Raw genomic sequence first — 15,466 nt, 5'->3', positions numbered from 1 at the left:
CTGTCTCTACTTCTTTCTCATTCCCGTGGCTCTACCTCCTATATTGACTTCACCCTAAAAACCAGTTCCAAGATGGCCACAGCAGTTCCAGTCATCCCATGCAGATCCAGCACTATTCAGAGGCAGAAAGGGACTGTGTGTTTCGGATGCCCCCTTCTGAAAAGTAAGAAGACCTTTCCCAGGACCACCCACCCCATATACACCTTCCTTCTCATCTCATTGGCCAGAACAGGTCACATGCTCACCCTGGCACATCCAGTCCCTGACGGGAGGACAGAGGGTACCGAAACTAGCCTAGACCAATTCAGATCTACCTGCTGGTGATGGAGGTATAAGAGGAAGGATAAGCTGGACAAAGAAGGCAGGAAATGGATGTTGGATGTGCAGCCAACAGTGTCTGCTGTGTCGTCAGATTAACATAAATGGGCACTGTTGTACTTAGAGACATAAATCATATTTTCTGTAGAATTTTAATTTTTGCCTCCTTCTTTCCATTATGTTAATGAAACAAATCTAATATAACCAAAATAATATGGCTATGACAATAGCTCATGACCTATTTTATTTTCAAATGACAGGATCATTTTCATCCAATTCTTTAAACTAAATTTAACAAAATTTAAACTAAAAAGTCAACAACATATCAGTAAAGATCACAAGTCTTAATTGAAATATAGTTGATTTACATGTCGTATCAGTTTCTGCTGTTCAGCAAAGAAGATCTGCTGTTGTGATAATGATAATTATTATTGTCCTCGGTATTGCATACAGCACTGCTAACCTTCTGAGCGCCACCAGTCTTTATGGATGGAAGCTGCCATGGGTTTTGACAGATGTTTATATTTTGGTTGTCTCATAGCAAATCCTGTACAGGAATATTAGGTTAGGTCATTTTGACCTTGTCAGAGGGGTAAGCACTAAAGTATGGCTAATAGGGAAACTTGTCACATCTCTGGAGTTGTTTACAAACAGGCCCCTGAGGTAGGGGAAGCAAAATAGAGGCTTCCACAAAATAGCAAGTGGAAGCATCTAATAGAGGCTGAGTCATAATACTTACTGAATTGACTTGACCTCCTATAATTCCTTCCTACTGTCTGATGTATACTCTTCATCCTGTATATCATGTACATGTCATGTATGTGTCATATATGTATATATCATATATATATGGGCATATGTAGGGTCTGTGTTGCACAGTCAATAATATGTATAGAGTCTATGTCATAGGTCAATAATAGGATCACAAAATGGGATACTTCTAGGATGGAAAGTTAATAACTTCATTTACCAAGGCCTACAAGATGAGAGACACTGTGCAAGAAGCACATGTTAGTTCACTCATCCTGATAATATCCATAGAAGGCCGGTATTATCCTGCCCACATCCCGGCTGGCCCACTGAAACCCAGACAGGTTGAGTGACTCATCCAAGATCATACAGCTAGGAAATAGTGCAGATGGAGTCAAACCCTGGCTTATCTAACTTCCAAGCCTTTGCTCCTTTCGTGACAGGTTTTAAGTTATAACATTTCTGGTTAATAAAAAAGCTACACAGCAGTGACAGGGAAAGTAAGCATACCAAGGATGGTGGGGAAAAAATACCACTCCGGACACCTGGCACAGTAGGCAACACCATCAGCTCACTGTGGGCAGAGAACAGCCAAGAGCAAAAGCCACAAAAGCAGAGCCATTTTGGCCACAGGTGGAAATACCTCCTTCGATGGCAGCATGGCCTTCAGGGGGACCAGCCCAGGTTTAATTGTCACTGAGGTCAGCTGAGCCCCACCGGCCGGCTGGGATGCCTGTAACTAAAAGAAGAGAAACTTTTTAAAAGCAGGAAACCGTGCTCCCTGGAGGACTGGGCCTTCTCCAGCTTGTGGTAAAATATGACTTAAGGTAAAACTTTGTTGACATCACTCTAATTCATGGCAGAACTTCACACAGAAAATTCCATAATATATTGAGAGTAGGGAAATTAAGAAATCCCAAATGAACAATAGGGAAGGATTCAGGAACCACTTTCAGTCTTATTTTATTGACTTCTTTTTGATCATCAAAGTTGCTTTCATCTTTGCAGTGACAATAGCTTTCTAGACTATTTCTTATACTAATTCCTGATATCTTCTATTAGGCTCCAGTTTACCAAAGAAATGTCAGGAAATACCCATGGGTAAAGCTGAATATTTCATAATCTTTGCAGCCATGAAATGTTGGGTTCTTTCCACAAGCTCCTAGGGTATCCTAAGCAAAAATGCCAAATGTTTCAGTAAAACGGAGGAGCAAATCATAGGCACTTCACAACTATTATCCATCTATATTTAATTTAACTTGTACTTTATCTAAATAGGACCTTTCAGTTTGTGACACTAGTTGAAGCAGTCCGAAGTCTTTAGAAGCATAGAGGTATCGCCAAGTACAGTTTTAGGGTCTGATTATATAAGCGCTGACTGAGGTTGACATTGTTTGGCATTGTTTGCCATTTTCTTTTCTGCATCTGTCAGAGCAATTGGAAAATAGCAGTAGCTATCCTGGAGTTCCCATTGTGGCCCAGTGGTTAATGAATCCAACTAGGAACCATGAGGTTTCGGGTTCGATCCCTGGCCTTGCTCAGTGGGTTAAGGATCTGGCGTTGCCATGAACTGTGGTGTAGGTTACAGACCTGGCTCAGATCCTGTGTTGCTGTGGCTGTGGTGTAGGCCGGCAGCTATAGCTCCAATTCAACCCCTAGCCTGGGAACTTCCATATGCCATGGGTGCGGCCCTAAAAAGACAAAAAGACAAAAAAAAAAAAAAGAAAGAAAGAAAATAACAGTAGCTATCCTGACATCAGCCAATCAAACAACCAAAATGTGTGTGCAAAACAGCTTCTCGGAACTTTTTCTTCTCTTTCTTTGCAACCAAGTATTATTATCCCAATACTAGTGGCATAAAGAATCAAAATTGAATCTGGCAGAATTACAAAGGACAATTTCCTGGGCTTCTTTTTTTAACTTGCTTGCTTTTAAAAAAAAAAAAAGTTGAAACTGTTTCTGTTTTTCATTTAAGAAAAATTCTTGTGTTTTGATTCTATGAAAACAAAAAATGAATGAGGCATTCTAAAAGTCGTGTTTTTAATTACAAACAAAAAGCTGCTTCTCCTCGGGTCTTGTTGGGTGGTGTCCTTGCTGCCCACCTCTTGCCGATGCCATCAGCTCTCTCCTCCAGCTTCTCACCCTCGCACGTGTGTCTGCCAAGAGCCCTGGGGAGGCTCATTCATCTGTGGTCACAAAGGGTTAATTTGCCCCTTATGTGGATCCACACCACTTTTCTATCCACGTCAGCCTGACAGAAACATACCTTCCCTGGAATCCATAAAGAGGAAAGTAATGAAAAACCATCATTCTTTTCATCCGTACTCAGAGTTAATCATTTCTAATTCCCGATAAGATCCGAGCAAGAATCCCATAATTGTGGCAAGGGAGGGGAGATCAGAGCCCTGCTCAAAAATGTCCTCATTGTGCAAGGAAGTGGAGTCATCAGAGAAGACGGTGACTTCCCTAAGACGGCAGCGGCAGGCCCACCGCCAGGATCATCTTTCTGTGACGTCGACGTCTCTGTAAAGCAGATCCATGCCGTGTGTCTCTCGGGTTCCGGTTATGTGTAAAACTAAATCTCATTTTTTTGGCAGCAAACAATGTTTTGCCATTCACAGTGAGACCAGGTGATTTGCTGGCCCTTGCCGGAACAATCTGGTCTGATCAATTGTGGAAAAGAGAGGAGAGGGGAGAAAAGGCGTAACGTGGACTTTTACTTGGTGGGCGGCACACTGCACCAGGAAAACGTCTCTTTATCACAAAGGCCCTAAACAGTGCCAGACTTTGACCTCACAGACTGTAGATGATAGCATCTGTGCAGCCAAACCCCTGCTTTGAACTGGAGAGTTTTAACTTTTGAAAGTATGAATAGCTTTGAGTACGTTGACCACTCAGTTTCCCAGAAGTTATCTGAAATAAATTAGTGGGAAGAAATCATCCCTTGAGATCTAAAAACGAAAATTCAACACGGCACGTCTCCCGGCAGAGTCATCCTCGTCTCACTCGATGTTTCATCCCTCTGGCGGGCACATTGCACGAGCCCGTGGCAGGTACTGAGGAGAAACACGGATGAGTAAGTGGTCGTCCTGCCCCCAAGGAGTTTACAGTCTGGTAGAACAGAGATGCGTGTAAAGTGTAGGCTCCGGGCGTGGAATTTAAAGGAAGTTCTTTCTCTCCTGAATGGCCTAGAGGCTCAGATCACAAGATGTGAGAAGAATGCAGCCTTGGTGCTGCCTGCCATCTTCCCTGGGCCCCTGGGGAAGGCAAGGAGGAGCTCCGGCCACTGAAAGCTTTGGGTCCCACCGCCCCAGGCAGGGCTTGACACGTGCTGACATGCAGTGTTTCAAGAGCCTGTGGCCCAGGTCCTCTTTGGGCAGTGGGGACAGTGCTTCTGCCAGCTTTCTCCCAGACCAGCCCGGCTTTCACCTCAGCTGGTGGCCTGGAGCTGACCCTGGAGGGCCTCTCTGGGTTAATGGCCTGCGTTCTGGCAGCCAGCTGGTTTAGTTCTTATCCAGTGTGTCCAGGCACTAAGCGTCTGGAGGTACAGGCACAAGTTACCCATAAATTGCGTTAAAAAGCGAGTCACACTTGGCATTTCAATCACAGCTCTGAAGCAACCCATTTTTATAGTTAGGGCCTAGACACATCAACCCGTGGGGAGAATCTGGTGAATCTAGTGACCAGCGACAGTCTCAGTGGTAATTGTGTGAATCGAGTGTTTTGGGGAGGGAACAGAGGTTGTCCCCTCTGGAAGGGGACAGAGAAGAGGCTTCAAGGACAGGTATGATCCATTGGGGAAGCACTGCCAGTTCTAAGTCCATCTTTGTCACTACTAGTCATGAGATCGCGGGCAAGTCGCTGAACTTCCTAAGATGTCAGTGGTGAGATTTTCCCGCAGGGTTGCTGGGGACAGCAGAAGACGACATGTGTGAAATACTTTAGACACCATGGAACCGAACGCAGGTGCAATGTGTGTGGTCAGCGTCATTCACAGAGCAGGGCCCTGTGAGCCGGGCATCAGCAATCGGGAAGTACAGTGGAACAGAAGGCGTGAAGCAGAACAGGCTCAGACGTGTTCAGGGGACAGCGAATAGTAGCTTGGCCGAGGGTAACATCAGTGACGAGGGAAACGAGACTAGAAAGTTAGCATCATTCATTTCATGCATCAAACAACATCAATAATAATAAACCTTTGTCACTGTCTACTCTTCACCCCACCCTGTGCTCTGTGTTGGGACCACTGGTGGCCAGTCCTGAATACAATGCCAGGGAATTTAGTCAATGATCAGAAAGCAGTTGTCAGCCATTGAGGGTTTTTTTTCCTTTAACTGGGCAGCATTACATAATCGTGTCTATGCTTTAGAAAGATTAATGCAGCAGCAGAAGGTAAGATGAAAGGGAGATGAAAAGAGATGAATTCATAGGTTATGGCACTAAATTCACATCCCTAGTCACAGGAGAAATCAAAAGGGCTTGAACTAGATACCGTCAAAGGGAAGAGAAAAAGGAAAGAGTACATGTGAAGACTTGCTTAAAATTCACAGAACACTCAGATTTAGAGGGCAAGGGGAAGGAACAGGTCAGAAATAATACCAAGTGAAGACAGTGTTATTTTTCACACCCCAAGTCTGAGACGCCAGCAGCCGGCCATTCATTTGGAGACATGTAGTCGGAAATCTGGACTAGAACTCAAGAGGGAACATCTGAATCTAGAATGTAAGAAAGAGCCCAGACTGAAATGTGAACATGTGAGTCTAGAAAGAAACGTAAACATGTCTGAGTCGTCTTGATGGGGGGGTAGAAAGCCCCCCAGGATGCCGGCGGCGTTGACAGGGAAGAGCAGAGAGAGATGAGAAGGCCACGTTCCAGGGACCAGGGGAAGTAGGGGAAGATAGAAAGCACTGAAAGGGGAGTTCCCGTCGTGGCGCAGTGGTTAACAAATCCGACTAGGAACCATGAGGTTTCAGGTTCGGTCCCTGCCCTTGCTCAGTGGGTTAAGGATCTGGCGTTGCCGTGAGCTGTGGTGTAGGTGGCAGATGCGGCTTGGATCCCGCATTGCTGTGGCTCTGGTGTAGGCCGGGTGGCTACAGCTCCGATTAGACCCCTAGCCTGGGAACCTCCATATGCTGCGGGAGCGGCTCAAGAAATAGCAAAAAGACAAAAAAAAAAAAAAAAAAAAGAAAGCACTGAAAGGGAACAAAGGGTGAGAAAGATGGTGACAGAGCCAGAAGAATTTTATGTCATGAAAACCAGAGAGCGTTTCCTACCAGAGAGTAAGGATCCAGTGGGCATCTTCCTGGCACCCACCAGCACTTGGGGCTGAACTGAATTGCCTGGGGAGCCTTTTCCCTCTGGGCTTCCTCCTCAGAACACGGTTGTCCACTCCATGTCCCCCTTCCTCGTACTCCTGTCACACTTGCTATGAAACTCCACTAAGGCTTTCCCATCAGATTCCCCCAGGAGACTTTGCTCTTGGATGGGTCCGCAAGCTGGGATTGCGTGCTGAGTATCTATCTCAGCATTTCCCCCGGTGCCTGGCCCACGTGGTACTCAGTGAATTCACGGAAGGAAGAAAGAAATGAAGGAGCAGAGAAGGAGGGAGGGAGGCTTAACAGCATCACATGCTGCAGGGAGTTTGAGGATGAGCGTTTCAAAAGCCACAGAACCTGAGCCGTGGTTACAGATCCTTCATAATGCGCCTCCTAAACGTAGCCTAAGTAGACTTTTTCTACACATGCTCTTGTCTACATTTTTTTTTTTTGGTCTTTTTTAGGGCCGCACCCATGGCATATGGGTGTTCCCAGGCTAGGGGTTGAATCGGAGCTGTAGCTGCTGGCCTATGCTAGAGCCATAGCAATTCAGGATTCGAGCCAAATCTTCGACCTACACCACAGCTCACAGCAACACCAGATTCTTAACCCACTGAGCAAGGCCAGGGATTGAACTCACATCCTCATGGATACTAGTCGGGTTCGTTAACCACTGAGCCGTGACAGGAACTCCGCTGTCTAGAGTTTTGTTGAAATAATTATAGATATGCTTTTATAACTTCCATCAGAGATGAGCAGGGTGACTGAGCCTTCTAGCTTCTCTGTGGCCCTCTGCTCTTCCTCAAACATGCACCAAAGGGATCCTGTAAACCAGGAGAGCAGCAGGAGGCCAGCACCATCCACACGGTCCACCTTGCCTCTTCTTTGTTCTGAGTAATTTTGGTCAAGCTTTATTGAGGTATAATCGACAAATGAAATTGCATATATTCAAAACAAGCAGTGTGATGATTTGATACTCATTGTGAAATGACTGCCACAATTAAGTTAGTTAACACATCCACCACCTCACAGAGTTACTTTTTTGGGTGTGGTGAGAGCATTTAAAATGTACTCTCTTAGCAAATTTCGAGTACACAATACAGTATTCATAACTATAGTCGCCATGCTGGACCTAGTGGATCCCTAGAACTGTCTTATCTCTGAAGGTTTGTGCTCTTAGACCAGCATCTCCCCAGTTCCCCCACCTTCCAGCCCCTGGCAATCACCATTCTACTCTGTTTCTATGAGTTCAACTTTTTTCTTCTTTTCTTTCCTTTTTTTAAAAATTAAGCTTGATTTACAGTATTGTGCCGATTTCTGCTGTACAACAAAGTGACCCAGTCATACGTATATATGTGTGTGTGTGTGTGTGTGTGTGTGTATTATATATGTGTGTGTGTGTGTGTATATTCTTTTTTACATTCTTTTCCACTGTAGCCTGTCCCAGGAGACTGGATAGAGTTCTGTGTGCTATACCACAGGACCTCATTGCTTATCCATTCTAAATGTAACAGTGTGCATCTACCAACCCCAAACTCCCAGTCCATCCCACTCCCTCTCCCCTCCCCCTTGGCAACCACGAGTCTGTTCTCTATATCTGACTCTGTTTCTGTTTTGCAGATAGATTCATTTGTGTCCTATTTTAGATTCCACGTGTAACTGATGTCATGTGGTATTTTTCTTTCTCTTTCTGACTGACTTCATTCAGTATGATAATCTCTCGTTGCACCCCTGTTGCTGCAAATGGCATCATTTCATTCTTTTTATGGCTGAGTAGTATTCTAGTGGATTTTTTATATCTATCTATCGATAGATAGATAGATAGATATGAAATCTCACATTCTGTTTTTCTTAATGCCATGGGTGAGTGAGATCCTCTTTCTCTGTCTGATTTATTTCTCGTAGCATGGTGTCCTCTAGGTTCCACCCTGTTGTCACAAATGCCCACCCTTCTGCTCTTCCCTAAAACAAGGCAGATTTTCCTTGCAAATCGCTTCCCTAAGATGCCCTCCAAAGGCCGCAGCAGGACACCTACCAACAGAGTTTTTTATTTTCTCTACAGATACATTTAGCATTCTGCTGCTTCCAGCCCAGGTTTCTGGGTTGAGGAATAGAATGTGGTCCCTTTAGTATCGGTAGCTTTGCGCTAATGTTAAGCAGCTCTTGGGAGTGCCTTAGCACCTCGGTCTGTTACACCGTTACCACTATTATCATTTGTATTCCCAAAGAATTTATCGGCCTCCTGCAATGCACAGTGATCTGTTGGGGAGTAACATGAACATTAGGAGAAGCAACATCGATATCTTTAAAGCTTTCATTGGAGAGCACTGCTTAGCTTTAAATCACCTCAGCCATCATTAAGGCTAACCAACAAATCTATAGAGTCGCAGGCAGCCTTACAGAGGAAGATGTTACGTAGACAGAAAATCAATTAAGCAATAATCATGACAATTGTTAAAAGGAAGAATTGGTCTTTCACAGATTTCCAAGCCTTTCATTTCTCTTTTCCATAATGGATTTTAAAACTTCACAGTCGTGGCTGCTATTGGCTAACTCATCTGCAGTGAAATCTATTTAAAAGTACTAACAGCTCAAAACTATGTTTTATCCCTAAACACATTATGAAAACAGGAGTAGTAATTACAACAGAAATATAATTCAAAGACTTTTATTGACTTTTCATGTTTAATGGTTTTTATTCTGCCTTGTTTCAAGTAATTTTAATAACCACAGTTTATTTACAAAATTCAGACTAATTCTTTTGTTCCCATGCCAACAAAATACATTTGTTCTCAGACAGCTGGTATGATGCATCATTCTAATATTTGAGTTGTTATGAAAGATAGAACCACATTTAATTTTGGCCACATCTTATTCTCAATGAGAGTTTGAATACCTGCCTCTGTTTTCTGAAAAATACTTAAAGTATCGTGTCAGGGACATAAGTATTTTCATTAAAATATACATCTCATTAAACTATTCCTGATAAATCAGTTATTATAATAGATTGCAGTGGCAAAGCAAGCCAAAGACTTATACCCCAAACGACAACTAAAAGCTATACCTGATGATCACAAAACCATTTTTAAAGAACGTGAAGCAGCTCTTCTCTGTGAAAGGACTCTGTGTCTCATTGTTGCTTTCTTGAGATTCCCTTTGTTTTTAACTTCACGGAAGGAGAGAGGAGGCGGGTCCCTGATGCGCCTGCTGCATGGCTTTAATCCTGAGCTTTGCTGACATATCAAATCCTAGTGTCAGCAAAGCACCCACTGCATCATTGCAGCTGTTTTTCCATAAAGCATTTTCTGCATTGCTGAAGTGGCTCTTCGTCCACGCACATTGGTGAATGCTGGGGGACGATCAAGACGGGGCCGAGGGCCACAGGGCTCTGACCCCAGGCTGCCAGGTTCAAAGCCGGGCTGCGCCTGCTCAGGGCTGTGTCTCAGCTTTCACCTCTGTAATGAAGTAATGTGATCACTCGTTCTCACTTTAGTTTGATCTCTTTTTAAAGTAGTTTTGGCTTCAATTGTAGTCTTTTTAAATAATTTTTTTCAGTCAAAAGATGATTTAATCCAAAAGATTTTCTCCAAATCAGTAAACTGTGGAGGCCCTCAAAGAAAAAGCAGGAATGAAAGCTAAAAGCCAAGTTGGGTTCTATACCACCTTTTAAAATTGGTGGACAAGAAAAATGATCAAGCATTAACCTGGGTAATGGAATATAGTCTCCCAGGAAGATAAAAAGGAGACTATATCCCTGAACGGTGTGCTATCAAGGCTTACTTTTCTGGCTGCTACTAAGCACTGAATTCATGGAATTGAGTGAACAGCTGGAAGGAGGAAGTAAGAGAGGAGATAAACAGAGAGATGGTGAAAGAGGGCGGGTGAGTCAGCATGGTGACGAGGGAGAAATGTTTGATGACTATTTACTGTGCTTATCACGTTCAGAAAAGAGTATCAAATAGTCTAAGATGCCACTTACTTGCAATTCCTTTTCTACTGTAGTCCAGCCAGAAAAGACCTCCTTTTCCTGTTGCAGAAGGGCTATTATGAGGTGGAAGCAACTGAAATTGTTTACTGTCAAACAAAGGACAGAGCAGAGGTATTTAGAAGCATCAGATGTATATCAGTTTAAGTTAGAAATAAGGAAAGAGGGGTGACTTTTTAATACAAAGGAAAACTCAGAAGTTTAAAAGGCCATTTGAATAGACTTTCCATGTAAACAACCTTTTGAATTTCGATATAGAATCAGAGGACATAGTTTCAATTGGAATTAGAGGACACAGTTTTGATTGGAAAAATATTATTATAATAATTAAGTGCAAAGACTGATTTATTGAGTCACATGGAAAAATTACAACTTGTGAAGAATAATATAGCATCATGGACATTGTTAAAATTTTGTGAAATAAGAGGCCAATTTTGAATTAGACAACCTAGGACCTACTCAGTTCTCAGCTTACGGAAACTACATACAAAACTTGGGGTCTTCTAGGAGCTTCTATTATTATAATAAAGGAAAACATTGTTTGAAGGCTCATTTTGGGTTTTGTGTGTGAGATTTACACTAGAGCTTTTTCAGAAGGGATGATGAGTAGAGAGACTGACAGGAGGTTTTCTAAGTTTTGATTAAGAAGTAAGAGAGGGAGTTCCCGTCGTGGCGCAGTGGTTAACGAATCCGACTAGGAACCATGAGGTTGCGGGTTCTATCCCTGCCCTTGCTCAGTGGGTTAAGGATCCGGCATTGCTGTGAGCTGTGGTGTAGGTTGCAGACGCAGCTCAGGTCCCGAGTTGCTGTGGCTCTGGTGTAGGCCGGGTGGCTACAGCTCTGATTAGACCCCTAGCCTGGGAACCTCCATATGCCGCGGGAGCGGCCCAAGAAATAGCAAAAAGACAGGAAAAAAAAAAAAAAAAGAAGTAAGAGAGGAATTTGCAACCTGTTGGTGTGGGCTCTGACAGCTTTATGTAGCGGACTCTTCCCTGCTCAGGTAGGTAGCTGGTTGCAGTGGAAAAGAGAGGGCACAGATGTCAGGCTCAGACACTGTGCTGATTCTTACAGGGGCAGCAGCAGGAAGAAGTTGATGACCTGACCAGTGGATTAGGCCTGGCATCCCCTACAGAACCAGAGCAGCGATTTAGGCCTGGCATCCCCTACAGAACCAGAGCAGCAATTTATTTATTTATTTATGCTTTTTAGAGCCACCCCTGTGGCATATGGAGGTTCCCTGGCTAGGGGTTGAATCAGAGCTGTAGCTGTCCACCTACGCCACAGCAACATCAGATCCAAGCCTTGTCTGTGACCCACACCACAGCGCATAGCAAAGCCGGATCCTTAACCCACTAAGCAAGGCCAGGGATCGAACCTGCGTCTTCATGGATGCTAGTCAGATTCATTTCCGCTGAGCCATGATGGGAACTCCAGCAATCTATTTTATTTTTCCACTCTTTAGCCTTAAGGTTTTATTTGAATGAATGCCCCTGCAGAGAGAATGAGGAAAAAGTTGGAAAACTAGGCTGAATGATCCCAGCATTTTGAGATTTTGCTTGACTTGATAAACAGAGGAAGATAAATGAGATGGTAAATCAGAATGGACCACGGTATCTAAATGACAGCTCAGCTCAGAGTGAATTCTTTTTCTAAACTCGTAAGTGATACTTTCAACATTTCAATTCAAAAAATATTTTCTGAGCACAAATTTTACAGGGTCCTTTATTGGCCTTGATATATGTCCATGAACAAGCCAAACAAAAATCCTTCTTCTTATGAAGCTTACATTTTAATAATAGGTTCTTCATAGTCTTCTGCATTTCTATATAAATTTTAGACTGGGCTTGTCAATTTCCAGTAAGTCTTCCAGTCCATGAACACAGTATAGCTCTCTGCTTTATTTAAGCGTTCTTTAATTTTGCTATATTTTATCATTTTATGTAAAAATGTCTTGTGCATCTTATGTTAAATTTATTCCTATGTATTTGAAATATTATGACGCTATTTCAAATGGTATTATTTTTCAAATTTCCTTTTCTCACAGTTTGTTGTTGGTGTTTAGAAATACAACTGACTTATGTATAGAGTCCCTTTATCACAGTTGGAAGTTTCCTTCTATTCTTACCAAGAGCCTTTTTTTCTTTTTAAAATCATAAATGGATGTTTCTAAAATGCCTTTTTTCCATCTTTTGGGATAATTATGTATATGAATTTTGTCCTTTATTCTGCTAATGCAGTGAGCTTCATAGATTGATTTTCTGATGTTAAATCAGTGTTGCATTTCTAGAATAAGCTCTGTTTGATGATGGCTTACCCCTTTTTACCTTTTGCTGGATTTTGATTCACCAATATTTTATTTAGAATTTTTACATCTATGCTTATGAATGAAATTAGTCTGCAGTTTTCCTTTATTGTGATGATCTTACTAGATTTTGATTTCAAAGTTTTCTGGTTGCATAAAACAAACTGGAGTGTTCTTTCTTTATTTTCTGGAACAGTTTGTATAATATTGATAATTATTTCATCCTTATAATGTTTGGTAGATTAAGCTGTCTGGGCCCAGAGTTGTTGTTGTTGGAAGATTTTCAATTAATTGTGGAATAACAGATTTTCTATTTTAACATCTGGCTAATTCTCTCTTCTCTTATTGAGAATATAATTCATATATATATATATATCCTTCTAACTATACGTCCCATGTTCTGTATTATCTCTGGATATTTTAAAATCTAGCTTCTGGTTCACTAAGTCTCTCCTTAGCTGTGTCTAATGTGCTGTTGAACTCATTCTTAATTTTAGTTATTATATTTTCCAGAGTTAGAATTTCTATCTAGTTCTTTTTTTTAGTTTCCTAGTCTATGCTAAAGTTCACAACTATTTTTCTTATTTTGTTGAACATATTTATCTTGGTTCTTTTAAAGTCTAGGTCTGATAACCATTATCTGGAATGCACATGGTTCTTATTTCATTGTATATGTTTCTCTTGGCTTTTGGTCAAATTGTCTTGCTTTCTTGTGAGCCTGGCTAATTTTGATTGAGTGCCAGATATTTTATATAGAACTTTAATAGAAATAATTTGAGACCTAGGATGATGATAGTTTCTTCCAGAGAGAATTTACATTTGCTTCTAGGTAGGCAGGTATCACGACCTGCCTACCTAGAAGGCATTTTACTATCAGGTACTGAGATGATATGAAGCTAGATTCAGTTTTGCAGCGGGCTGGACTATTTCCAATTCACTCCTACTCCTCGGGTGGAGCCTTGGGCTCCACACAAAGCATGGGATTTCACCAGGCACTCCCCTTCAGTGAACCCTGGATTGCAGTTTGCATCTCCATGGCTTCTTTTGTGAGGCTGTTAAAAGATCTGTTCAGCTTCTCAGCCTTTAACCAACCAATCTAGAATTGGCAAAGGCCACTGGGTTAAAATATCCCCAAATGCCAGACTTACAAATTCTCTTGATTTCTATCAGCTCTAGAATTGACCCCATAATTCTTCCCTGCCTTGTTCGTTTCCTAATACCTTGAAGCAGACTTGGGAGAGAATTACGTAAGCTTCTATTACTAGAAATAGAAATCCACTACAGATCTTCCTTGACTTATGATGGAATTACGTCCTAATAAATCCATCCTAAGTTGACAATATTGAAAGTCGAAAATTCATTTCATACACCCAACCTACCTAAGATCATAGCTTAGCCTAGCCATCTTAAACATGCTTAGAACACGGACATTAGCCTACAACTGGACAAAATCATCTAACACGAAGCCTGTTTTATAATAGCGTTGACCAACTCATGCAGTTTACTGGATACTGTGCTGAAAGTGATAACTTTTCAGAGTGGTTTGCATGGGTACACAGTTGTTGTATGTTGCTGTTGTTGCTCGCCCTCACGATCGCCCTGGGAGCGTCTGCTCACTGCCCAGCATCATAAGAAAGAGAGTGTTGTATCACTAGCCCAGGAAAAGATGAAATTTCAAAGTGCGGTTTCTACTGAGTCTGTATCACTGTCATACCATCATAACATCAAGAAAATCAAAAGTCGATCCATCGTAAGTCAGAGACCATCTGTGTTTACATTTCTGTGAATTGCCTCATCACTTTCAGTGCCAATCTGTTCTACTAATTTGTTTTTCTAATATGATCTATAGAAATTCATTTTCTTACATATGCTGTATATTAGTGTTTTGTTAAATAAGTCGCAAATAGTTTTTCCGAGTTGCTTATCTTTAATCTTTTATTCAGTATTTTAATTTTTTGAGAATGTTATCTTTCATTTTCTTTGATTTCTAAGCTTGCTTAGGAAGATTCTCCTTGCTCCAAGATTATAAAATATATTTTCTTCTAGTACTCTTAAGGCTGTGTTTTATACATATAATTCTTTAATCCACCGCAAATTTGTTGTTATATACCATTGGTATAAGGATTGCAATAGAATGCTTTCCCAGGGAGCTTATTCTCTAATGTGTGGAATTTGTGAATGTGTACATTATGGCCAAAGAGACTTTGCAGATATAATCGAAGTTAAGAATCAGTGACCTTAAAACAGGGACCTTATCTCAGATTATCTTAAGTAGTGAGCCCAGCCTAAACACATGGCCGCTTTAAGGGCAGAGAACTTTTTCCAGCTAGAGGCAGAAGAGATGTGGCCAAAGGGGAGGCCGGAGAGATTGTCATTGTGAGAAGGATCCAGTGCACCAGTGCTGATTAAAGTTGGAGGGACAACAAGAGGAGGATTGAGGGCGGTCCTCAGGGGCTGAGAGGGGCTCCCCGCTGACAACCAGCAAGCAGTGGGGACATGGCATCAGGTCTGCAGCTGCCAGGCACCGAATTCTGTCCACCACCTTAATCTTAGTTTATTTTCAAATAGGGAGCCAGTCACTGGTACCATTTATAGACTTAGTTATTCTTCCCCCACTTATTTGAAATGCTACCTTTGTCAAAAATCAAATTTTCCATGCATACATGCATCTGTTTGGGACTTTGTATTATTTCCTATACCCATATGGGTCATATTGTGGTGCTTAAGAGCACGGACTCCGGGGCCACAGTGCCTGAGTTCAAATCCCAGCTCTACCACTTCCACTTACTTGCTGTAAAT

The 15,466-nt window shown here is 42.1% G+C and overlaps 1 protein-coding gene across 5 annotated transcripts in view; it reads left to right on the top strand.

Moving 5' to 3' along the window:
* Positions 1-15,466, top strand: part of CEP112 (centrosomal protein 112) — a 471,778-nt gene that overhangs the window by 374,355 nt on the left and 81,957 nt on the right. The gene's annotated exons all lie outside the window — the stretch shown is intronic.

Source organism: Phacochoerus africanus, chromosome 14 (genome assembly GCF_016906955.1).
Source record: "Phacochoerus africanus isolate WHEZ1 chromosome 14, ROS_Pafr_v1, whole genome shotgun sequence".
NCBI classification, from domain to species: domain Eukaryota; kingdom Metazoa; phylum Chordata; class Mammalia; order Artiodactyla; family Suidae; genus Phacochoerus; species Phacochoerus africanus.
The sequence above is the reverse complement of the archived record's forward strand: the minus strand, read 5'-3'. Positions and strand labels throughout refer to the sequence as shown.